The sequence below is a fragment of the Ovis canadensis genome, chromosome 3 (assembly GCF_042477335.2).
Source record: "Ovis canadensis isolate MfBH-ARS-UI-01 breed Bighorn chromosome 3, ARS-UI_OviCan_v2, whole genome shotgun sequence".
Classification (NCBI taxonomy): Eukaryota; Metazoa; Chordata; class Mammalia; order Artiodactyla; family Bovidae; genus Ovis; species Ovis canadensis.
In genome coordinates, this window is record NC_091247.1 from 206,100,503 (window position 1) to 206,126,864 (window position 26,362).

Below are 26,362 nucleotides of genomic sequence, written 5' to 3' on the forward strand. Positions count from 1 at the left end.
GCAAGAATACTGGAGTGGATTCCCATTTCCTCCTCCAGGGGATCTTCCTGACCCAGGGATCAAACCAGTGTCTCCTGCATTGGCAGGCAGATTCTCTGTCATTGAGCCACCTGGGAGGCCTCGTAGAATCACATGGAAGACTTGTTAAAATATAGGATTCAGGTCTCCCTTCCTTAGGTTCTGATTCAGTAGGCCTGAGCATTTGTATTGCTAACAAATTCCAAGAGAATGCTGGTGCTGCTAGTCTGGGGATCGCATTTTGTGAACCATTGTTTAAGTTTGCCGAGTGTTCAGTTTCCATTTGAAATAGGTGTTTTCAGCTTTGAAAAGGCATATAGCTTTTTGTGAGCTGCACATAATAAACATTGAGTGCCAGGAATGTCATGTGTAACCGATGATACAAAGGTAAGTAAAACAGACAATCTTTCTGCCCTCATGAAGCTAATATTCTAGTGGGAGTAGACTAGATGAGCCAAAAATACTCCACTGGGGCAGAGCAAATGTGAGACTTTTCTGTAGTTTCTTAAGAGTAGACTTTTTATTCACTTCATAGCAAGATAAGTTTTGTTTAAAACATGAAACAGTATAAGCCTCAAAAACTGTGACATACTGAGCTTTGTTTTTAAGATGATACCTTGAGCTATTTAGCAATAGTAGGGGTATGTTAAGGCTTCCCTGGTAACCCAGTTGATAAAAGAATCTGCCTGCAATGCAGGAGACCCAGATTTGATCCCTGGATCAGGAAAATTCCCTTGGAGAAGGAAATGACAACCCACTCCAGTATTTTTGCCTGGGAAATCCCATGGACAGAGGAGCCTGGCGGGCTGCATAGGGTCACAAGAGTTGGATACAACTTAGCGACTAAACCACCACTACCACAGGGGTAGGTTGGGCTATACTACTAGAGTCTGGGAATTACATATGGTCTAAGACCATGGTACCAAATATTATACTGAGAAAAGCTAAATAGACCATATAGGAATTGAAACTGATAAGCCTGAGTTTATTAAACCATGTTAAGGACTTCCCTAGTGGTCCAGTGGTTAAGAATCTGCCTTCCAATGCAAGGGATGTGGGTTCAATGCCTGGTTGGGGAACCAAGATCCCACCTGCCACAGGGTAACTAAGCCTGTGAGCCACAACTAGAGAAAGTCAGCACGCCACAACTACTAAGCCTGCATGCTCTAGAGCCTGTGCTCCATAAGAGAAGCCCATGCACTGCAGCTAGAGAAAGCCCACTACTGTAGATTAGCTTTAATTAATATACAATAGTTATTCTTTCTCCAACATTTGGAAAAAATAATTTTCAATCATTTGCTGACAGTGGCATTTATAAAACTTATGCAATGGTTGAACAGACAGAATTGCAATATTGAGAAAAGTTCATGAATTTCCACTGTTTTGGATTGAAAGATAACATCTTTTTCTCAATGATGCATTTCCTGTTTTTTTAAAAAATATTTTTCAAAAGTCCTCTTTTGTTTTATGCCATTGGGTAGTCATTTAAGAGGTGAAGCCAACAATTTAAAAGTTAGAATAAAAAGTTGGGACTGTGTATCTGTCTGAAAAGCTTTTGACTTCTTTTTGCATTAAGAATCTCATAAATTACAACCGAACCTAATAACTGAGCCAGCTTCCTAGTCATTTGGCAACATGTGTTGAGTTAGATGTTTTAAAGGAAGACTCAGCCACACTTGGTAGTGTGAGTAATGGTTGTCTGTTCCAATGCCTGGGACTATTTTTCCGCTCAAATGTTTTATATCTTGAATTTATTTTTCTAGCAGTGTTCCAAAAAGAGGTGAAATCAGGAGGACAGTAACCATACATTTAAGTATTTGAGTCCCAAAATTTAACCCATGCTTTCTTAATGTCTCCCATTTAACAATTTACAAAGATTTGTGAAATTCCTTCTATGTTCCCAATTCTTCCACCCTCTCCACCTTTCCATCATATTCCCAATAAAATGCCAGTGTTTGTGGGAGGGATTGTCCTTCTCTTCAAGGACCTAAATGTTTTGTTGGACCTGTCTGGCTAGAAATCACCTGGTGATGGTTTTGAGCCCATTGATGGATTTTGACAAATTTCAGTTCATTTCAGTCACTCAGTTGTGTCCAACTCTCTGTGACCCCATGAACCGCAGCATGCCAGGCTTCCCTGTCCATCACCAACTCCTGGAGTCCATCCAAACCCATGTCCATTGAGTCAGTGAGACCATCCAACCATCTCATTAATTTACGTCTTGAAATATTTTTAGAAATTTGTCAGAGCTACAGAAACAGACAGAATACTTGTATACCCTTCACCTAGCTTCCCCACAATGATTACACCTCACATAACCATTATCAAAACCAGGAAACTAACATGGACAGGGTATCAGTTGTATAATATGGATACAACTAAGCTGCACCTCTTAGAAAGATTGACTTTTGACACCATTCAGTCTCAGGGTCCATTTGAAAAGACAATGGGAGAGCAATACAGAAGGAGAGACTTCAACTGTTTTAAAATGTGTAATTATTTATTTTGTAGTTTGTTTGAAACAGCCTTTTAATAAGGGCTGTGGATTGTAATTTTGTTTGATATGTTTCTTTCATTTCATAAAAAAATTATGAGATTTAAGTTTCCTCCTCCATCAATTTTTGAGTTTTTTTTTTTTGTTAAGGAAAGTGCATCATTTGTTCTGGTCGGTGATCCACAATCTTTGGACTTTGCTGACTGGATCCTCATAATGTTGTGTAACAGTCCTCTGTCTCCTACATTTCCTGTAAACACAGAAAATTGGTAGTTAGATCCAGAGGATTCATTTTATTCAGTTTTTTTTTAAATTTGTCTGTTTTGCAGGTGCTATTATGTACTTCTGTCAATCAGTGTCTGGTAGAAATTGACCTTCATTGTCTAGAGTTATGCTTTCTAGAACAGCACTTTCCAATAGAAATTTCTCTGATGATGGAAGAGGTCCATATCTATTTTTGCTTATTAGTTGTAGTATTTTTTATAAAGAGAAACTTCCTCTTAACAACTACTTTGCTACTATGAAGTTCAGTATATACAGAAAAGATAGAAAAAAATTGCTTACTTCTTACTCTCTATTATCAGCTGTCAGAATAATAAGTTGTTTCCTTTTCTTCCTCAAAAAGTGATATATCTTCACTCTTCTGTGGTTTTGGCTGTTGTCATGTATTTTATTTTACTGTAGTCATTCTTGTTGAGGTTCAAATTTGTCCATCCTTGGCTGGAAGGGGTTTACTCAGATCTCATCATGAGTTTTTAAAAGGTGAAATTCGATAAGCTGTTTACTATCAGAAATTATATTTGTTGAGATCTGTGCAAGTTAGTGTCTTAAACTGTGCATAAGATGGCATTCTAGCAGTTGAGTTCAGGCCACATGTGCTATAGGGATTAAGAAGAGAGAAAAATCAGTGGGAGATACTTGGGGAGGTTTTGAGGGAGGCATTGAGACTGAAATACTGTACGTTCATTGGGGTTTTTATGATTCTCTCTCATTTCTTATCTTTCAAAATTATGATGTTTTCTTCATACCAATTCACATATGTCATTAATATTGGAGTTAGGAGGGAAAAATGGATAACCAAGTGATAAACGAATGGGATAGGAACTGGATAATGGTTAAGGAGAGTGAAGAGCTTTGGGAATCCTGCTGATTTAGTTGTAGGAAAGGCCCTTTTAAAGCTTCCCAGTGCCAGCTCTTCAGCCCTCATTTCTCTTCAGTGGCAAGAACACAGGTTTGGAGCCTGACAGGCCATATGTTAACTGTGTGTGTGGTCAGCTTGCTTCACGTCGGTGCACTTCAGTTTTGTCTTCAGTAAAATGCAGAGGATAATAAGCATCTTCTATTAGGGCCGTTGTGCACCAAACCCATGTGAAATCTGATGATAACCAGCATCATAATAATTAGCTAATGCTTATAGCATTGACTAAAAGCCAACCACTGTTGGAGGACTTGACACATATGAGTTCATATAATCATCACCACTCCTCTATGAACTGGCCCTATTATTATCCCTTCTTAACAGATGAGGAGATTGAGGAGGATATAAATAAGTTGCCCAGGGTCTTACAGGTAGAGACAGAACTCCAGCAGACAGGATTCAAACCCAGGCAGTTTGCCTCCTGTGTCTGTGCTGTTACCCTTAGTACTTGAAAAATGTCTAACAAAATGCCAGGCCAGAGCTGTACATGCTCAGAGAATGCCTTCTTCCTTTCTCCTTCTCTTGTCTTCTCTTCCCTGTTACTTGGGAACTTTCATTTAGATTAATCAGTATCTATGAAAAGTACTCTGGGCTTCCCAGGTGGCTCACTGGTAAAGAATCTGCCTGCCAGTGCAGAAGCCGCAGGAGATGCGGGTTGGATCCCTGGGTCAGGAAGATCCCCAGAAGGAGGAAGTGGCAGCCAACTCCAGCATTCTTGCTTGGAGAATCCCAGGGACAGGGGAGCTTGGCGGGCTACAGTCCACGGGGTTGCAATGAGTGGGACATGACTGAGTGATTGCATATGCATACTTGCATGAAAAGTACTTTAGGGTACTTCTCTGGTGGCCAGTGATTAGGACTCCAGTTGCCAATGTGGGGAACATGGGTTCAATTCCTGGTTAGGGACCTAAGGTCCCAAATGCCACAGGGTGTGGCCAAAAATTTAAAAATGAATAAAATCATTTAAAAAAAGAAAATGAATGCATTTCTTAAAGAAAAAAGGAAAGTGCTTCACTTCACTGGAACCATTACTAAGGAAAAATAAAGAATCAGGACAGAGGAAACTGTGATTAAACTACCAAGAGATATTCTAGCTTTGTATTACAGTTTTCTTCAGCTCAGTTTTTAAAATAATATTTCTATTCCAAATTCTGCCTATGATTTCATGCTAAAACATCGTATTGGACTTGGAGACGCAACTATATATAAAGGAGTTGTTACTGGAGGAGAGTGGAAGTTGTAAAGAAAGACGAGAGAGCTTAACATTGAATATGTGAAAAATGTGAAGTGTGTTAAATATCCTCAGTGGGAAGGGAGGATACATTAATAATTTGACCTGGAAGGGCACCAAAAGCAAAACTCAGAAGCTATTTTAAAATGTGCAAGTCCTGGGATGTCAACATTAAGGAAAATAGATAGTCAAGTCAAAATTTTTAAATGATGGGATGTGTTAAAAATATTGGATTGCAGAGTTTCTTCATTATTTATCACAATAGGAGGGTGTTTTTTCCCTCCCCTGAAATACAAGATGTTCTTGTGAACCAAATAGCTGAAAGACTCGGGCTCCTACACAGGGCAAAATGCCAGAAGCCTTCAAACATTTTATGAGGGCAGATTGGGTAGGACTGGATCCCATCAGATAACTGGAGATCTTTTATCTGCTATGAATAATTCATAATTAATTATTGCTGGAGACATATAGGTCAATAAATATTGAAGACTAGGATGCTTATAAAGGCAAAGAGACCACTGTCATCATTGTTGATGATTGTTTTTGATTCTGTAATTCATTATTCAAAATTATGTTATGGTGGTGGTGTTTTGGGTGAATAATTGCTATAAATAGCCTTGATGGCAAAGTGGAAACTTTACATACAATTTTCTTAAGTCGTTTTTTTCAGATTCAGTGAAAAGAAGATTTTGTTCCATATGAATTCAGAAATTTCTCAACCAACCATCACAAGGAAACATGAGCTTTTGTTAATTGTATTTTATTTAAGGTGTAATGAAACAAGATTTTGAGGGGGGGGGTATTATCTTTTATTTATGCAGTGTAGCTTTTCCATAGTTAGTTATTGAACACTTTTATTTAACTTGGTCACCTCTGGTTTATTCATTGTTGTTGTTCAGTTGCTATGTCATGTCTGACTCTTTTATGACTCCATGGACTATAGCCCTCCAGGCTCCTCTGTCCATGGGATTTCCCAGGCAAGAATACTGGAGTGAGTTGCCCTTTCCTTCTCTAGGGACCTTCCTGGACCAGGGATCAAACCCTCATCTCCTGCATTGGCAGGAGGATTCTTTTACCACTGAGCCACCAGGGAAGCCCCCAGTATGTTCATTATAATCTCCCAAATACCTCTGTCTGTCTGCTCAGTCAAGTCTAACATACCTTGTGCCCAGTGCCAATAGCATTCACACTGTTAAAGGTTTTATTTCTAGTGTGTTCTAGTTTGAATGGCTCAAAAATTACTGTAGAGTAATTTTACTGGAGTGAAAGGATTTCATTTTATTGAGAGACACATGCAAGCAAAAAGAATTTGCCAGGAAATATCCAGTCCATTTTAATCTTGGAATGCTGTTTCTATAAAGATGTATTGATAAAGTTAGAAACAAAACTGAATTCTTCAAGTTCCACATTTTAAAGATACTGGACTAGTCATTAGATCAAATTAGATAATTTTCAAATCACTGTTATCTGATGAGTGTGTGTATGTGACTCTGTGTGTCTATATGTGTGTGTGTCTGTGTTAGCTAAGAGTGCTAGTTCAGAAAATCTGAACCTCAACCAATTATGAATGGCCGTATTTTATACATTTTAAACCCATGAAAAATTTTAAGATACTAGTGGGTTTAATATTTAGTCTCTACTTAGTCTCATATTTAGCATTTCCGTCCATATGTGGCAAGCACGAGCCTAGAATACAGGAATATCAGAAAAAAACATGTAACTAGCTCTACCCTGGGAGCAGAGAGTTGTAGTCAGAATGGAAGATAATAATGGCCTACAGTGGGCATGGTGGGACATGCAAGGAAAAAAAAAAACACTTTCAATACAAAAACACTTCCAAATACAGTTTCATTACCAAGTGGAAACCTTGACCAAATGTGTAAACTATAGAGACAGCAATTGAGTTATTTCAAAACACCCCCATTGGAAAAAAGGCTACCTTATGTTGCCACCTAGAGCCCCAGCCATCCTGGTTTATCTGAAATAGATAATAAGATTCCAGACTTTTGATTTGGGATTTTTTGACTTTGAGTAGATACTAGAATGCATTGAAAATATTGAGGATCTTAGGATGGCATGAATATATTTGCACAAAGAATTCCCTTTAAGGGCCAGAGAGAGGAATGCAGTGGATGGAATAATGAATCCAAAGATGTACAAATCTGTACATCTTTACAAAGATGTACAAAGATGTCCTAATCTCCAGAATCTGTGAATATGCTACCTTACAGGGCAAGAGGGACTTTACAGGTGTGGTTGGAGTTATGAACCTTAATTGTGGAGTTTATCCTAGATTATTCAGGTGTGCCCAGCTTAGTAGGGAGTTACATGACTCCCTGACATTGAAGAACCTTTCCAGGCAGAGGTCAGAGGCCAAGGTTAAGAGGAAATGTGAATAAGAAGAAATGGACACAGATATGTAATGCAGCTGGCTTTGAGGGTAGAAGAAGGTGAACTTTAGCCAAGAATTATGGATAGACTCTGGTAGGTGACCCTGTGGACTATAGCCCACCAGGCTCTTCTGTCCATGAAATTCTCCAGGCAAGAATACTAGAGTGGGTAGGCATTCCCTTCTCCAGGGGATCTTTCCCAGTTGAGGGATCCAACCCAGGTCTCCTGCACTGTAGGCGGATTCTTTACATCTGAGTCACCAGGGAAGCCTGTTGAAAACTCACGAATGAATCCCAAATCAGACTTGAGGGTGACCAAGTGGATGGGGATGACCAATATCCTGACGAATCCTAGCTGGTTAGTTTCCAAGTTTAGGAAATTGCCTTGAGTGATCACTTGAGTGAGGCATGACCTGAGAGGACTTGAGTCCTGCATCTTTCTTGGTAAAGAAGGGGGTTGCCTGTGAGTACTGCACAGAGAGGAGGCTACTAACAGGTCAGACCATAGAGACTGACCAGCGGAAGCATCCCCACGAAGAGAGAGGACAGGAAGATAGAAACCCAAGAAAGTTAGGTACAGGGGTTGTAAATGAAAGAGGACCAAGGCCCCAGGGATAGAGTAGCCAGACCAAGAGACAGCCTCATGGACAAAGTGATAAGTGAACTTCAAGCATCTCTGCTTTCAATGGGCCCTGGGTGATCAGGTCATGTTGAAGACAGAGACCTGAAGAGCTGATGATAGGGGATGAAGGACTCAGGCTTCTTGACACAGGAGCTCCCTTTCAGTGCCCCTGGGTAATGCAGGGCACTGTGCCTTCTTTCTCTCTATTGCCTACATCCATGCACACGCACACTGAAGACAGATGGGCCAGAGACCTCCGCTCCCCTCAATCTGTGCTGTTAGGCATTTATCCAGTGCAGGGCTGACATCCAAGATGCCTTCTTTCAGTTTCTCATATTCTCTTGCCTGGGTTTGCAGACAGCTAAATAACAAAGAAGAAGAATAGTTTACTTTAAAAAAAAAAAAACACTTTTTTTCTGCATTCGGAGGTATATGGGATCTTAGTTCCCCAATCAGGAACCATACCTGGGCCTCCTGCAGTGGAAGCTCAGAGTCTTAACTGCTGGACCACCAGGGAAGTCCCAGAATAGTTTACTTTCTATAATTCCAGGCATTTTACCCAGTATTTTATTTCTCTTATTTCATTTAATAGCTCGTCACAACACAGGAAATGCAGGTCTTGTTATAATTTCTGTCTTCCAGATGATACTCAGAGAGGTTTAACAACTTGCCCCTAAGCATCCATGGTATAAATGGCAGAGCCAGGACTTGAACACAAGTTGGCTGACTCCAAACACCAGCTCTCTTCAGTTTCAGGCCCTGCTCCAACTATTTCCATGGAGATGAGGTCAGTCTCAGTAATCCAGCCACACTGGTCCCAGCATACACATCTCTCCCAGTTGCTTCGCATTTAACTGTTTGCAATCTAGGAGATTCTCATTGGTCCCCAAAAGATGCTTCATTTTGCGACACGTGTTGATAACTATGATGATTTTACAGCCCAGCGGCCAGGCTCTTTGGATTCAAATCCTGGCTATGCGAAGTTACAGAATGCAGGCCTTTGTGTGTGTGTTGATCTGCACAGTAGCCCCAGCTCCCAGACTAGGTTTGACACATTGTTGTTGTTTAGTCACTAAGGGGTGTCCAACTCTTTTCCACCCCCTGGACTGTAACTGACCAGGCTCCTCTGTCCATGGGATTTTCCAGGCAAGAATACTGGAGTGGGTTGCCGTTTTCTCCTCCAGGGGATCTTCCCGACCCAGAGGATTCTTTACCACTGAACCACCTGGGAAGTCTTGACACTTTGTAGGTGCTAAATAAATATTTGGAGAGTAAATGACTGCTTCAGTTGTCACTGTAAGTACTGAGTGGAAGAATCCATGAACATACTTAGAACAGCGGCTGACAACGAGTAAGTACTCTACCATTGTGAGCGATTGTTATTGTATATGAAACTGACGTGGTTGGTCTGTGGTCCAGGAGGTTTCTGATCCCTCGAGGAGGTATGGTTGTTATACAGTTCCTGACCTTTCATATTTCTCTTCTCAGTCTCACCTAGGACTGTTTTGTTTCAGTGGCAGCAATTAAAGATACGCAGTATTTCTAAAATATAAACTGTGCTATGAATGCTGAAGAATAATCTCTCCTCTGCAGTATTGTTATATATAAAATACCTTTCTCCGAATGAATTACTGACAGTAATTGGCAAATCACCACTTCTAAAGGTCTTTCAAAACCATTTCTCAGCCCAGAGAGGTGGGTTTTGCTTTCACTTTAAACCAAGAGCTCACAAGATATCAGATAGCTTTCCCGTCAGATGTGTTTACTTGAGTTGATTCTTAGCATATATTTTTGTGTAAGATTCACAGCCTCTGTAGCAGAAGAGACCTGACTGACCTTTCTGCCAGGGCTTTGAACTTGAGCATGGCTTCACTTTAATATGAAGCCCAAGGATGGGGTTGCATCTGTTTGATAAATCCTTGTTCAGGGGAAAATGATGATGCAGACAAGGTGTCATTTTTCTTGCATGTTTCTGCCAACCTTGTAACAAGCTGATAATGTTAATTATCTCTTTCCGAGAAGACAGGGTCGTCTCTTCCATCAGAAAAGCTCTGCCTGGGCAGAACAAAATGTTCTTTTTTTCTTGTAAATAAATAAAAGCTCTGCCTCCACACCCTTTTATTGGGAAAGGTGGTATGCTCCTTCTCACAGCATCTTTCCTCCTGGGCTGCTTTCTCATTCGACTCAAGATGATTCCTGTTCACCAAATCATTGACTAGAGAGGTCTCACTTTTGCAAACTTGTGAAGGAGTAGCAACCTCTTTCTTGGATTTTTAAATGTCCTCAAAGGAGTTAGGAAGTGATGGGATCATATTCTTCAGGTGATTAGGGCTCACACACTCAGCTTTCATGGGGCATGTTTGCAGCCCACTGAGTTTCATGGGTGGATATGGCTATATCCCATCCACAGGCTTGTCTGTTTAGCCAGTAATGTGTCTCACGATATGCAAAATCTAAAATCATCCGACTGAGCGGCTCTTTGCCTTCTGTTGTCCAATTTAAGCCATGATCAGGGGACAGGAGCATGGGACAGAACAGAAGCTGTGAGCCTTCTGGACAGGAGGATGGCATATGAGCAGTGTATCCATTATCAGTGATATGATTTCCGGGTATCTGCTTCCCTCAGTGTGGTGCCCTGTGGTAACCCGTGTTTGTTTCCTCCCACCTTCCTGAACTGATTTTCTTTAGACCTCAGTTCAATTTGAGACAAATAAATGCTGATGGATGTGGATAATTAACTAAACCAACAAGAGAAAACAAATTAATAACCCACAGCCAAGTTTTCTGTGCATTAACAAGGTAAATGGAGATTTTTCCATGGATGGCTACAGAACCAGGATGTACAATCATTCACAAGGCAGAGTGAAGGCCACCTACTTAGCAAGAAAAAAAAAATGAGTGGGCAGAAACTACTGAGAGATCAACAATGACCTCTGTTGATCCAATTGTTCATTTCCTAATTAGGCACGCTTGGCATTCAGGGCAGCACCCTTTGTGTGTGAGGTGGGAAGCCGTGGGGTGAGATGGTCCTATAGCATTGACACCTCATTCCCTTTCTGCCACTTTAGGTTCACTCTCAGCTGTATAGGACCTTACCCAAAGCAGAACCTTATTCCTGAAGGCAATATGGGAATCTCAATTCTGCCACCATCTCCAGGTGGCTAATTAGAATCTTTCCATTTCAACACTTGTTTGTTCGTTAGCTATGACTCTAATGATGTTCAGAAGGGCTAGACCCAGGCCACTTTGCAAGCATTCACTTGAGAAGTTCTCTAGCTTTCTGGTTGATGCATTAAACTTTTCCATGCAGTGTATTATGGAAGATAATATAGATAGGATATTTCAAAAAGCAAAGCAACCCCCCAAACTCCATTTCTGATGGATGTAAAGGGATGACTCCTTGACATAAGTTACCGCATACAATCTGGCAACTGGAAATTGGTTTTGCTGAGATAGTGCATTTTGAGTTGGTTGTGGAAATCATGGGCCTCCTAGATGGCTCAGGGGGAAAAAATTTGCCTGCCAATGCAGGAAATGCAAGAGACTTGGGTTTGATCCCTGGGTTGAGAAGATTCCCTGGAGCAGTAAATGGCAGCCCACTCCAGTATTCTTGCCTGGAGAATCCCATGGACAGAGGAGCCTGGTGGGCTACAGTCCATCGGGTCACAAAGAATTGGACATGACTGAGCATGCATGCATGCATGAAAATCATGGCTGGAGAGCATAACATCAACGGTATGATTTTTTTCTGTGGATTTCATCAAGTTCTCAGTGGTCAGACCATCAACCCAGTATCGTGCAGCAACCAGAAGTTGAAAAATTGACATAGCAAGAGATCCTGCTGTTGTCAGCAGCATTGCTCTGGCCGATAAAGCAAATGAGGACTTCTTTCTTGGTAACTGGCAACTGGACATCATGCGAAACATGCCTGGAAAAGATGAGATCCAGGCTTTTAAACGACACCATGAGTGTATATACGGTGCATGAGTCTGAGCTAATGAAATGTCAATAAAAGAGTAAAGCATTCCTTGTACAGATTTCACTTGAACACCAGTTTTATTTTTTCCAGGAGATCAGAAATCTTCTTTTTTTTTTCTCTCTTAATTAAAAACATGCAGTCTAATAAAGCCTGTTGTCAAAAGCATAGGTTCTGGAAGGAGAATGTGGAGAGTTGAGGAGCAGCAGACCATATGTGAGAGGGGATAGGAAAAGGGTGTTTAAAGAGATCCGTTTCTAGGGACCTGGGAAGGATCATTTACGGTCCTCCTGGAATGCCTTCTGCCTTTGCTCCCTGCACAGCAGGCCTGGAATGTGTTGCTGAAGGAAGTCAGGGTTTGTTGTCTAGAGTCCAGCCTGGATCCTGTAAATGCATGTCAGGCAAGCGTAGCTGTCCAGCTCCACATGGTTTCTTTTTCATCCTTCAGCAAATAATATAACATAATCCCCGAAGTTCTCAAACCAGGGAAATAATCTTAAATCCCTGCCCTGAGTTTGTGAGTCATTGTTTTGATTGTTCTTGTAAAGGTATTTACCTTTTTTTTTCCTGCTGGCAAATAGAAAATCTCAGATTCAGATTCTCTTGAAAGAAGGGTGGGAAAGTCAAGAAGATAAAGAAGGAAGGCACTCTTTTCCCCATTCATGCCATTTTATAGTATAAAAATAATATGAAATTTAAAGACACTTGCTCCTTGGGAGGAAAGCTATGACAAACACAGAGTACTAAAAAGCAGAGATATCACTTTGCCAACAAAGGTTCATATAGTCAAAGCTGTGGTTTTTCCAATAGTCATGTATGGATGTAAGAGTTGGACCATAAAGAAAGCTGAGTGCCAAAGAATTGATGCTTTTGAATTGTAGTGCTAGAGAAGACTCTTGAGAGTCCCTTGGACTGCAGGGAGATCAAATCAGTCAGTCCTAAAGAAATCAACCCTGAATATTCATAGGAAGGACTGATGCTGAAGCTGAAGCTCCAATACTTTGGCCACCTGACTCAAAGAGTGGACTCATTGGAAAAGACCTTGATCCTGGGAAAGACTGAAAGCAAAAGGAGAAGGGAGTGGCAGAGGATGAGATGGTTGGATGTCATCATCGACTCAAGGGACATGAGTTTGAGCAAACTCCGGGAGATAGTGAAGTACAGGGAAGCCTGGCATGCTTCAATCCATGGGCTCACAAAGATTTGGACATGACCTAGCAACTGAACAACAACAATAACTGAATCATTTGCCTGCCTCTGAAAGTTGAGAACATGAGAATGAATGGTGAAATAATAGCCAAGTGTTCACAGGCAGATTTTTCTCACTTGAAATAATATTCATCATTTCCTTTACTTACAATATCTTTTCATTCCAATCCAGACCCCGAGTCAAAATGCCAGATTATTCGAAATATCCCTCAGCTCTAGGTTCAGTGCTCTTTCTGCTACACTGTACTGCCATGTCTCCACTATGGTGTCCTGGACCCACAGAATTTCTAAAACTCATTGTAAGTGTGTCTTTCTTTGAAGAAAACAGAAGAGGGGACCCCATTGTGGGGAATGTGGGAATGAGTGCACAGGTAAGACTGTCACAGTGTCAGAGGAACAGGTATAATTCTGGACTGAAAGGAACTGGAATTCCCTGGAGAAGGGGTCCCAAGGCAGAGCCAGGTGAATGAAAGGTGAGCGTCTTTTGTGGCACCAGAAAGTGAGGAAGTGCTGAGAAACAAGAGAGGGGAGAGGCATATTTTCCAACTTGCAAGGGCTCCCACTGGCCAGAGCTGGAAGAATTCAAGCCACGTAAATGACAACATAAATCCAATAACAGTACTGATTATAACCCGATGGATAACATGGGTATCCTTGAGTCCACACTGATGGAAACAAATAACCAAGTAAATAAGTAAAAGAGGAAGAAATAGCAAGCCTTCTTTACAAAACAATTCCAGTGAATAAGTACAGACTGAATGAGGGGAATAGAACACCAGAACATCACTGTAATTATTTCTGCAGGCAACCATGGATGGATTTCATGGGTGAAAGTTTAAGCCCAAATGGGATATCTGCATAGTTTCAAGAGATCTCCCCTAAAATAAACATTTGCTAATTGCAAAAGAAAAAATAGTAAAAAAAAAAAAAAAAAAGAAAAGAAAAGAAAAGAAGAAATAGTAATGTTACAGTGAAAAAACTTGACGAGCACCACTTTAAACAAGCACTAAAGGGGAAATTAAATAATAAGTAAATAAGTTAATCAATCAAATAATCACTATGTATAGGGCATATCTAAATGGTACTATTCACCTCAGTGTCATTCTTTCCAATAATGTATAATCCTACTCTAATCATGGATTAATGCCAGACAAACCCACATTGAAGAATATTCTGCAAACAGCTGGCTAGTACTCTTTCAAAATGTCAGGAAAGTTGAGAAAAGGAAAGTCTGAGGAACTGTCACAGAATATAGGGAAACTAAGGAGACATGATACAGAATGCAGCATAGCATTCTGGATGGTATCCTGGAAGAGGGAAAAAGGGGCGTTATTGGAAAACCTGGTAAAACGCGGATAAAATCTGTAGTTTGGTTAATAGTATAGTATCACTGTTAATATGTTAGTTTTGATCATTGCACCGTGGTTACATGAGGTATTATATTTACATGGATGCGGGTGAAAGGTATACAGAGCTCTCTATTTTTATAACTTTTCTGTAAGTCTCAATTTACCTCAAAATGAAAAATTACTGTGATTTTTAATTAGTGAAAGTTGCTCAGTCGTGTCCAACTGTTTGTGACCCCATGGACTATACAGTCCATGAAATTCTCCAGGCCAGAATACAGGAGTGGGTAGCCTTTCCATTCTCCAGGGGATCTTCCCAACCCAGAAATCGAACCCAGGTCTCCCTTGCTAGCAGATTCTTTACCAGCTGAGTCACAAGGGAAGCCCAAGAATACTGGAGTAGGTAGCCTATCCCTTCTCCAGTGGATCTTTCTGACCCAAGAATTGAACTGGGATCTCCTGCATTGCAGGCAGATTCTTTACCAACTGAGCTCTCACTTTGTATTTTTCAACACTGGAAAATACATGAGTGTAAGACATCAAGGATGGTGGCAAGATAGCAGCTTTCAAGAAAACTTGGCATTTGTTCATTTCATAGTTACTCAGAGATTTAGCAGCTAGCTGGCCAGATAGAGCCTAACAAAGCAGTAAGTGCCAGGATAAAGGAAGTACATGGTTCTATATGAAAACACAGAAGCAATGCTTAACTTAGGCTTAGAGAATCAGAAGTCACAAAACTGAAGATGACTACAACAAGCTAAGTTGGTTGAGTGGAGAGGGGATATAGGGTTGAAGAGGGTGGGTAAAAGACAGTAGAAACAGTATATCAAGGTGGAAGCAAGAGATGACTTCCTTGGTGGTCCAGTGGTTTAGACTTCACCTTCCAGTGCAGGGGGTGCAGGTTCAATCCCTGGTTGGGGAGCTAAGATCCCACATGCCTCAAGGCCAGAAAACCAAAACACAAAACAGAAGTAATATTGTAACAAATCTGATAAAGACTTTAAAAATGGTCCATGTCAAAAAAAATTCTTGAAAAAAAAATTAGAGCAAAAGAAAAAAAAAAGCATAGAATCTTTGAAAAACAAAGAAATAGCTAACTTGTTATTAGTTTTGTATTTTAGAAAACACTCTGGCTTCCTTGTGAGGACCAGGTTAAACAGGAGGGTGGGACAGAGTTAGGGAGGCAGGAAGATCAAGTAGGAGGCTACCGCAAGAGTCCAAGCAAGGGAAAGCAATGGCCTTGACACCATGGTGAGGGCAGGTCTCCTGCATTGCAGGCAGATTCTTTATTGTCTGAGCCACCAGGGAAACTTTAAAGAGAAAGTGGAGAGATTTAAGAAGTTTCAGGAAGGAATAAGCAACAGAAATCAATGCTAGACTGTAAGAGGATGGTGAGGCAGAGAGAGGATTTACTGTCATTCAATTCTTGTATGGCAGTGGCCTGGGACTCAAATATGAGTATTTGGAGATTTAGGATGATGCTAGTGTGAGTGTGACAGACACACCCTAAGATGATCCCTAATGAGTTAGGTCCCTTTCCCCTTGAGTTCAGACAGAACTTGGAACTTGCTTCTAGCCAACAGGAAATGGCAAAGGTAATGGGTGTCACTTCCTGTGATCAAGTTACATTGTAAAAGACTCTTTCTTAGCAGACTGGAGTGAGAGAGACCCTGATGCTGGCTTTGAAGGTGTAAGATGCTTTATTTTGACGAGGCTACGTGGCAAGGAATTATGGGGTAACTTCTATGAGTTGAGAGCCCCCACCACCAACAGCCAGCACAAAATGAGGAACCCAAAGCCATGAGAAATTGAATTCTACCAACAAACTGAAAAGACTTGAAAATGAATCTTTCCTTAGTTAAGCTTCTGAGGAGACCACAGTCCCTAGTTCAGTTCAGTCACTCAGTCGTGTCCAGCTCTTTGCAATCCCATGAATCGCAGCACGCCAGGCCTCCCTGTCCATCACCGACTCCTGGAGTTCACTCAGACTCACATCCATCGAGTCAGTGATGCCATCCAGCCATCTCATCCTCTGTTGTCCCCTTCTCCTCCTGCCCCCAATCCCTCCCAGCATCACAGTCTTTTCCAATGAGTCAACTCTTCCCATGAGGTGGCCAAAGTACTGGAGTTTCAGCTTTAGCATCATTCCTTCCAAAGAAATCCCAGGGCTGATCTCCTTCAGAATGGACTGGCTGGATCTCCTTGCAGTCCAAGGGACTCTCAAGAGTCTTCTCCAACACCACAGTTCAAAAGCATCAATTCTTCAGTGCTCAGCCTTCTTCACAGTCCAACTCTCACATCCATACATGACCACAGGAAAAACCATAGCCTTGACTAGATGGACCTTTGTTGGCAAAATAATGTCTCTGCTTTTCAACACGCCATCTAGATTGGTCATAATGTTTCTTCCAAGGAGTCAGTGTCTTTTAATTTCATGGCTGTAGTCACTATCTGCAGTGATTTTGGAGCCCCCCAAAATAAAGTCTGACACTGTTTCTACTGTTTCCCCATCTATTTCCCATGAAGTGATGGGACCAGATGCCATGATCTTCATTTCCTGAATATTGAGCTTTAAGCCAACTTTTTCACTCTCCACTTTCACTTTCATCAAGAGGCTTTGTAGTTCCTCTTCACTTTCTGCCAGCTGACCCCTTAATTGCAGCTGGTGAGACCTTGAGCAGTGTAGTGAGGCAAGAAACTATGAGATACCTTTAGGATGTTTTGAGCCCCTATGTTTGTTGCAATTGTTTATGCAGCCACAAAAAATGAATACACTTTTTCAGATGCCTTTATTCCCTCCTTCGTATTTCCTATCTTAAACTCTGTTTGTTTTCTCAGTATCTTCAACCAGAGATCTTCTTGTTTTTATCCATACTTAAATTTCTGCGACTTAACCCGAATGTTCCAAAAATCAGAAAATCTTTTTGGCTCTAGTACCAGAAACTGGGTTAACTTAAAAATTGAGGAACATTTTACCATATTTGGACAACTCTAGAGCTTTGATGTGTACATAACCCATGACCAGTGACATTTGCTTCCAGATTTTGGAGCAACCCAAACGTCTTCCCATTGTTCAATCTCTGAGGGCCTGTCATAGACTCAAGCTGCCTTGCAAGCTCTCCTGCATCCCTTACCATAGGCCCTGTCAGAAACATCTGATGGAAGATGTTTTTAGGATTTAGGATTTAGGCTGTCAACATCTGCCTTAATTTTTGCAGCTCTTGAACCTCCTAATCTAATCTCTCAGCTGGACTCTACATAGAGCAGCCCCAACTGCTCTCTGTCTTACTATTACAAAGAAAATTAATATTTTAAATTAATATTAGGAAATAGATAGATGATTATGAAAAGAGCATAATTAGAAATGTACAGCATCTAAGAAATCATACAGATTCCTTAATGTCTGGCTTGTATCCTGACTAAAGTAGGTGATAATTAGGAGACTGTGGCTTTCTGTCTTATTCATGAATTATTGAGGATGAGATTTATTCATACCAAGCTCTCCCCCTTTTTAAAAGATTTTTTTGATGTGGACCATTTTTTTTAAAGTCTTTATTGAATTTGTTACAATATTGCTTCTGTTTTATGTTCTGGGTTTTTGGCTGCCAGACATGTGGGAAATTTGCTCCCCAACCAGGGATTGAATCTGTACCCCTTATGTTGGAAGATGAAGTCTTAACCACTGAACTACCAGGGAAGTCCTTCTCTTTACTTCTCATTTATGGAGAAGGTCATGTAAATTTCTCTCCCAGAAGCCCTTTCTTCCTAATACTCTAGCTGTAGAACCATTTACTCAACCAATATTTACTTACCATCTACTAAGGCAATGGCAGCCCACTCCAGTACTCTTGCCTGGAAAATCCCATGGACGGAGGAGCCTGGTAGGCTGCAGTCCATGGGGTAGCAAAGAGTCGGACACGACTGAGCAACTTCATTTTCACTTTTCACTTTCATGCATTGGAGAAGGAAATGGCAACCCACTTCAGTGTTCTTGCCTGGAGAATCCCAGGGACAGGGGAGCCTGGTGGGCTGCCATCTATGGGGTTGCACAGAGTTGGACACGACTGAAAAGACTTGGCAGCAGCAGAAGCATATACCAGCCACCTGTCTGAGGCTCTGGGAATACAGCAATGAACAAACTATTAAAAACAATGGAATTTGCACTCTAAAGGGTCAGAGATAAAATGAATATTTGTAACGTGTGTTACATCAGATGATGATGGCTGTAATGGGAACAAAAATACAAATATGGGAATAGAAACAGAGTGTTGAGGATTGCAATTCTAAATAGACTGATCAGAGAAGATTTTAGTAAGACCGCATTAAAGCAAAGATTTGAAGAAAATAAGGGAGTGAGTCATGTGGTTATCTGAATAGAGAACATTCTTGGCAAAGGGAACAGTGAGTGCAAAGGTCTGATGTCAGCAAGGACATCAAGAAGGAAGCCAGTTTAGTTGGAGAGGAGAGAAGGAAGAGAAAGAGATCAAAGTGATTCTTGAGGCTGATGAAATCATGCTGGTTTGGGGTCACTGTAAAGACTTTGACTCTTACTGGAATGACACAAAAAGCCATTTGAATATTTTAAGCAGAGGGATGACATGATGTAGCTTACGTTTTAATACAACTACTCTAATTTCTACACCAAGTATACAGTATGGACACAGAGGTGGGGAAAAGAGATTGAAACCAAAGGTTGGAAGAGAGAGGCTGGTCAGGAGACTATTTAATAATTCAGGTAACACGGTGCAAATACAGAGCAACTCCATCATCACAGAAAGTTCTATTTGATTTATCAAGAAGAGGCACAGTCTGAAATACCTTGGCTTCTTCTAGGGACTGATGTCAAGAAATTCCTTGATCTCTTTAGTCTGAAAGGACGTGAGGGGCTAGAGTGTTCTCTTAACTCCTGCCAGTGGAGAACAGAGAGCTGTGGAAGGAATTCCTCCTTCTATTAAGTAGAACATTTATTTCTCTCTAAGAATTTTAATTTGGGTAGAAAGGCAAGAATACTAGAGTGGATTGCCATTTCCTCTTCCAGGGGTTATTTCCAACCCGGGAATCAAATCTGGGTCTCCTGCATTGCAGGCAGATTCTCTACTGTCTGAGCCACCAGGGAAGCCCCCTTATTTCTCTCTAGGAATTTTAATTTGGGCTAGAAAAGCCATTTGAAGGAAGAGCAAATAAAATCTAGCTATTGAGCATTCATTATGTGCTAAATACAATTTAAGTATCACATTGGTATAAGAACACATTGTGTGTGCCCATTATGTATGAAATACAGTTTAAATGGTATCTTATTTTTTAAATTTTATTTTTATTAGATTTATTTATTTTAGTTGGAGGCTAACTACTTTACAATATTGTGATGGTATCTCATTTTTAGCTCCACTCTAAGTATATAAAGGATATCTTATTTCTTGGTAGTTACAGTTCAGAAAAAAGTTAATGACATGTTCAGAATAGGAGCTAGCGTTAGAACAAGAATTGATCCCAAAGACCATTCCCTGTTCGTCGTTGTACTTTGTACTGCCTTCTTTCTGAGCATTTCTTCATGCATGATGATCAAAGAATGTTAGTAGATTCGAATTCTCTGTATATCGGTTTGTGTAACTTCCTCAATATAGCTATAGAGACACTGTGACCTTCTTCAAGTAATGGTGGTTGCTCAACCTTGGATCTTTGAGCAGGCTGTGCTTTCTTATCCTTTGTTGAAAGCCTATTCTATCAGAGCATGAAAGATAAACATCTCTTCACTGAGAAGGCATTAAAGCTGGCCATGTGAGCAAAAGAAAACACTGCTGGCAGTACCTGCACATTGGATTGGGTGAAGGATGGGGGCATAAGCTATGGTCTTGACTTTGCCACTAATTTGCCTTGTGACTTTGAGCAAGTAAGTCATCCATCTCTCTGGATATCCATATCTCATCCTTAAACTATGACTACTGCCTGTCAAAGAACCTTTCTAGCTCTGGAACTCTAGAATTCAGTTTGGTATTCTTTAGTCTTATTTACTCTGACAGGAGGAAATTTTCTAGGTCCTTGTATCTTCGGTATTTATTTCCTGATGATGTAGAGGATAGCAGTATGCAGTCTTATAAAATTATCATAAAGTCTTGCTTCACTGTAATTCCCCTAGTATAACGTCAAACAGGGCCTCAGAGTATTTCATTTTGCTATTAAAAATGGGACTTTGCTGGAGAGCCACTGATTAAGACTCTGTATTTCCAATACAGGGGGCATAAGTTTAGTCTCTGGTCAGGCAACTAAGATCCCACAGGTAGTGCAGAGTGGCCAAAAAAAGAAAAATAAGCAAAATACCAAGAAGAAGCGGTATATATGTACAACCTTAATTCCCATTTGTACCTAACATTGTCAAACTTAAGAGCTGACAATGTTATATCTGGTTGTTGACGTGTGAGCAAATTAGTAATAGTGCTAAAACTCCAAACCTAAAAAACTTTCAGACTGCCAGTCAAATAATATTTAAATTTTGCATTAATATATTCATACTTAGCATTTGGTTGTGCTAAATACTACATTTACTCTCAGGTTCATTGTAAGCTTTGCTTTCCAGAAAGAGTAGTGTCTTTTACTTAGGATTCATCATGATGCCTTAACTCGAACTCTGATTTTCCCTCCTCTTGAAATCCCAGTTTTCATAATATCTATTCATCCCTCTTCCCACCTTCTCAAGAATGATCTTGATCATGACTCCCAGTTTAGCCTGGGGTAACGGAAAAGTTTTACCCCTAGTTCAGAGACTTGAAGAGTGAGAGATGAAATAGACAGTCTGATTATCTCTGGAGGAATCTTAATTGAAACCAAATTGTCCCCTTTGTTAATTTTATTTTTTAAATAGGAAGAGAGAAAGAAGAAGGCAAAAACCAAGCACCCAAGTCCTCCTCCATTTTCCGCTTCATAGCGAAGTTAACAAGAGGCTTTTCCTGGGTATTATTCATTGACTGGGATCATTTTGGCTGTCCCCAGGGCCATCGACTCTTCCCAGCTGCTCCATTAATCTCCGGGAAATCCCCAGGGCTGCAACTGTCACTGTATAATTAAATGCTTTGTTATTTTCTGCATGGTCCTGTACTTTAGCAGCTTATTTTCATTAATAGCAGGGCCTGTTCTTTGTCACTTACCCCATATGGCTGTGAAAAAGTAGCCTCTAAATCTTTCCTCTTTTTTATTTCTTCCTCTTCTCCTTCTGAATCAAGCAGTTTACTTCCCTCCTCCTCTATCCCCTTCCTCCCCTCTCCCCCTCCTCCCCACCCTTTCTCTTCCTCCATCCCCTCTGTCTTCCCCCTTTCCTCCCATTCCCCCCTCCCCTTCCTCCTCCTCCAACCACTTTCCCTCCCCTCCTCCCCCTTCCTCCTCCTCCAACCACTTTCCCTCCCCCTCCCCCTCCTTCCTCCTCCTCCAACCACTTTCCCTCCCCTCCTCCCCCTTCCTCCTCCTCCAACCACTTTCCCTCCCCTCCTCCCCCTTCCTCCTCCTCCAACCACTTTCCCTCCCCCTCCCCCTCCTTCCTCTTCCTCCAACCACTTTCCCTCCCCCTCCCCCTCCTTCCTCCTCCTCCAACCACTTTCCCTCCCCTCCTCCCCCTTCCTCCTCCTCCAAGCACTTTCCCTCCTCCTCCTCCCCCTTCCTCCTCCTCCTCCAAGCACTTTCCCTTCCCCTCCTCCTCTGACCTTTCCTTCTCTTCCTTTCCTCCTTCTCCATGCTCTTCTCTTCTCCTTCATCTCTTTGACACCAAGACAAATTCTCTAAGTAGTATATCAGATTGATATTCACCATTTTCTTTTCCTTTTAACCTTTTCCTCCCCAGAAGATTTAAAGCATTAGAATTTATTGTGCATTGCTTTTTTATTTTTTCCCCCATGGGGGGTTAATCTTTATCTTGAGCCAAGAAGGACTCGGCAAACTTCCAGACACCATGGATGGCTATGAAAGCAGCACAGGAGAAAGAATCAGCAATTTCATTTCTTAATGTTGTCATCATGCTAGTAATTTCTTTTTGAAAAAAATTTTATTTATTTTTATTTTTTTTATTTTGCTCTTTCTTTTTTATTTTTTTTCTTTACTATGCTGTATTGGTTTTGTCATACATTGACATGAATCCACCATGGGAATTGCTTTACAATGCTGTGCTGGTTTCTGCCATACATCAACATGAATCAGCTGGTTTACACATAGGTGTACACATGTCTCTTCTCTCTTGAACCTCCCTCCCATCTCCCACCCCATCCCACCCCTCTAGGTTGTCACAGAGCACCAGACTGAGCTCACTGTGCTATCAACTTCCCATTAGCTGTCTATTTCACACACCATCATGCACTAGCATTTCTTAATTGCAGTAACAAGGACTATGATAATAATACAAGAAGATCTCTTAAAATCATTATTTTCCCCAGAGTCCAACCTCAGAATTTTTGCCTAAGATACCTTTTGTTGTTGTTTTTCAGTCACTAAGTCATGTCTGACTCTTTTGCGACCTCATGGACTATATGGCCCACCAAGCTCCTCTGTTCATGGGATTTCCCAGGCAAGAATATGGGAGTGAGTTGCTGTTTCCTTCTCCAGGGGATCTTCCTGACCCAGGGATTGAACCTGCACCTCCTGCCTTGGCAGGCAGATTCTTTACCACAGCCCCCCAGGAAGCCCAAGATACCCTATTATTGCTCAAAAGTGATGCCATTGCTTTCACACATATTAAAGAGGTTTCTTGACAATAAATGAAATATTTTCCTCCGGTGAAAAGTAGTGGCTTCCCAGCAGATCCAGGGGAATGAGGGATTCTAAGGGTGAATTTTCACTGATTTGAACTGCAGGCTCCCTATGGAATATTCCTTCCCATCTTTGTTTCCCCTGTCAAATGATTCTCAGTCTTTGGGAGCACATTAGAATTAGGTTGGGGGAGCTTTCAAAATCTTGATGTCTAGATCACAGCCAAGACCAATGCTAGAGGGGACTGTTACAGGGAGAGGTTACTAATTTCATAACTCCAAAGGAGACATGGATGATGAGAAATGACTAAGAACTCTCATGGAAGGCCAAATGATTACATGGTTATAAATTTGGCACCTGCCTAGCTGTATCACCTTCTCCTTACATGGAGACAGTATAGTGGATCAAGTGATGATTAGACTCTGGAATCAGACCCAGATAAGAACTACTACTGCTGCCTGCAATCCTGGAGCAATGCCCTTGGCCTCTCTGGCCCTCAATTCTCTCATCTGTAAGTGGAATAATTTACCTAATGCATATATGTCCCATGAAATTTCAGCAAGAATACATTTTAAAAGCACACACCTGATCTGTGACACTCCCCAAGAACCTGGTAAATGATGAAGGCCTTCTTTAGCTTGATAATGGTCCCACACCTTGTTTCTGTTCCTACAAACTCAAACGGATGATCCAGTGCTCACACTTCTCTTTTGCGCCCCTATAGTTTTATTATTGTTTTTATTCTAACCATGAGAAACTATCTCCTTGTTTACTAGGCAATGTAATATATATCCTTCCAGGCTTAGCTTGCTTTCTGTGTGTGAAGCATTCTTCCACTTCTCTAATCTGGAGGAGGGCATGGCTACCCACTCTGTAATCTTGCCTGGAGAATCCCATGGACAGAGGAGTCTAATTGGGCTGCCATCCTTAGGGTCGCAAACAGTCAGACAAAACTGAAGCAACTGAGCCCACATGCAATCAGACTTAAGTTTTCTTTTGGTAATTTTTCTCCTGAAATTTATACCTTCCTTGAAAAGTGTAAAGAGTATGCTGTTTATTAAAAGACTCATCTATCTTCCCACTGAGGCTTCTCCAGTGGCTCAGCAATAAAGCATCCACCTGTAATGCAGGAGATACCAGTTCAATCCCAGGGTTGGAGAGATCCCCTGCAGGAGGAACTGGCAACCCACTCCACTCCTGGAAAATCCCTTAGACAGAGGACCATGGCGGACTACAGTACATGGGGTTGCAGAGTCAGACATGACTGAGCAACTGAGCATGCATGCATGCTATATTCCCACTAGATTCTAGTTACTAAGGCAAGAACTAAGTGATTTTGCTTAATGCCCTAGTGCCAAGTATAATACCCAGAACAGAATAACTGTTCAATAAATATTTTTTGAATGAATGGGAACGAATGAGTTCCTTTAATACAGTTTTCACACACACACACACACACACACACACACATACACACACACACACACACACAAGGCTGGAGTTGCCCAGAATGCTGTCATGAGTCAGAAAGGAGAAGAAGACGTAGACCTCCAAAGGTGGAGATTATCTGGTAGGTAGAGGAAAGAAACTTGCAACTTCCTCCTGACCTCTCGAGGAAAACTGGTTTTTGTGTTTTGTTTGTTTGTTTTGCCATGCGGCGTATCAGATCTAGATCCTCAACCAGGGATCAAACCCTTCCCCAGTGCAGTGGACGCACAGAGTCTTAACCACTGGACCACCAGGGAAGTTCCAGGAAAAAATGTTTTGATTGTTCTTTGAGGGTTCAAATTCTATTTCATTAAATTTGAGCGAACTCTGGGAGATAGTTAAGGACAGGGGAGCCTGGCATGCTGCAGTCCATGGGTTCACAAAGAGTTGGATCCCAGCTTAGGTACTGAATAAGAACAACAAATTAAACTGAATTGCAAACTTCCTGAGGGATTTCATATCCACTTTGGCCTCCTTATCCACTGATTCTCACGCTGTCAGTGTATACTGGAATTATCTGGGAGCTTTAAAAAAAATCTTTGACCACATCCTAGACCCAGCATCAGTATTTTTTAAAGTCCCCCTCTACCTTCAGTGAGGAGCCAATATTGAGAGCTATTGCCTAGCACAGAATCCAGCTTAGTTTGTTGCCCACAGTAGAGGTTTATAGTCTGTTTTCTAATTGCATAACTGAATCTCTCACTCATTATCTAACTCTTTCCTAGCTTATCATAGCTGAGAATGAGAGCAAATAGCAGTGTTTTCCAAATAGTGAATTAATCAACCCTACAAATCTTCAAAACAGACAGGAGCAACTAATTTGTAGCTTTGGGGAATGCATGTTTGTTATTACTATTTTTTTTGCATGTTCTCATCTTTGCTGTCAAATTAATATATTATGTTCTTAGAGTAGTCAGACAACTCTAGAACTACTGTGGCAGAAGATGGTGATTTAGGAAGGGAAATAGAGCAATGGGAGCCTCTGTTTCTGCCAGTTGATCATTCAGGTATTTAGTTATCCTTACCAAAGCAAACAGATGATTTGCCTCTTAAGAGGCCATTGACCATTCAACACATAAAGCTTAGTAGGCATTTCCCAAAACTGCTGCCCTGGAATTAATTATTAGTGTCAGTGAAGGATTTCCCAGCAACATAAGGTGAAGGGAAGAATCCCCAAGGATTGGGACTTCCCTGCTGGCAGTGGTTAAGACTTCACCTGCAATGCAGGGGGTGCGAGTTTGATCCCTGCTTAGGTAGCCAAGATCCCACATGCCCCCTGGCCAAAAGAACAGAACATGAAACAACAGAAGCAAAATTGTAACAAATTCAATAAAGAGTTTTTAAAAATGAAAACATAATTATTGTAAAAAAAAAAAAAAAAAAAAAGAATCCATGGGGCTCAAGGTAGCATTCATTCCCAGAAGTCAGAGAATGTTTATTATACATTTGGAGACAGGAGGTGAAGGAAGAGAAGAGATTTAAAATGAATACCACTTTTTCACTGTGGTTTCCTTACCATCTTGGAAATCAAGGAATTCTGACCTCGAAAGCGAACCTCAGAGCCAGTGGATTCATGTTGAAGCACGCAGTGCCAGTGTGCTACTGATGGCTTCTGCGACACTTGCATGCCATGGAGGGACACTCTTAAAAGCTCATCTTTCAT

The 26,362-nt window shown here is 41.1% G+C and overlaps 1 protein-coding gene and 1 long non-coding RNA gene across 7 annotated transcripts in view; one reads left to right on the forward strand and one right to left on the reverse strand.

The window, feature by feature from the left end:
* The window catches only part of RERG (RAS like estrogen regulated growth inhibitor), a 160,738-nt gene that overhangs the window by 20,903 nt on the left and 113,473 nt on the right, over positions 1-26,362 (forward strand). The gene's annotated exons all lie outside the window — the stretch shown is intronic.
* LOC138435953 (uncharacterized) lies at positions 2,498-21,745 on the reverse strand. Its single transcript, XR_011255305.1, has 3 exons — positions 21,627-21,745; positions 3,077-3,390; positions 2,498-2,762 (listed from the first exon to the last, which is right to left on the reverse strand). It is a non-coding gene; the product is annotated as an uncharacterized lncRNA (long non-coding RNA).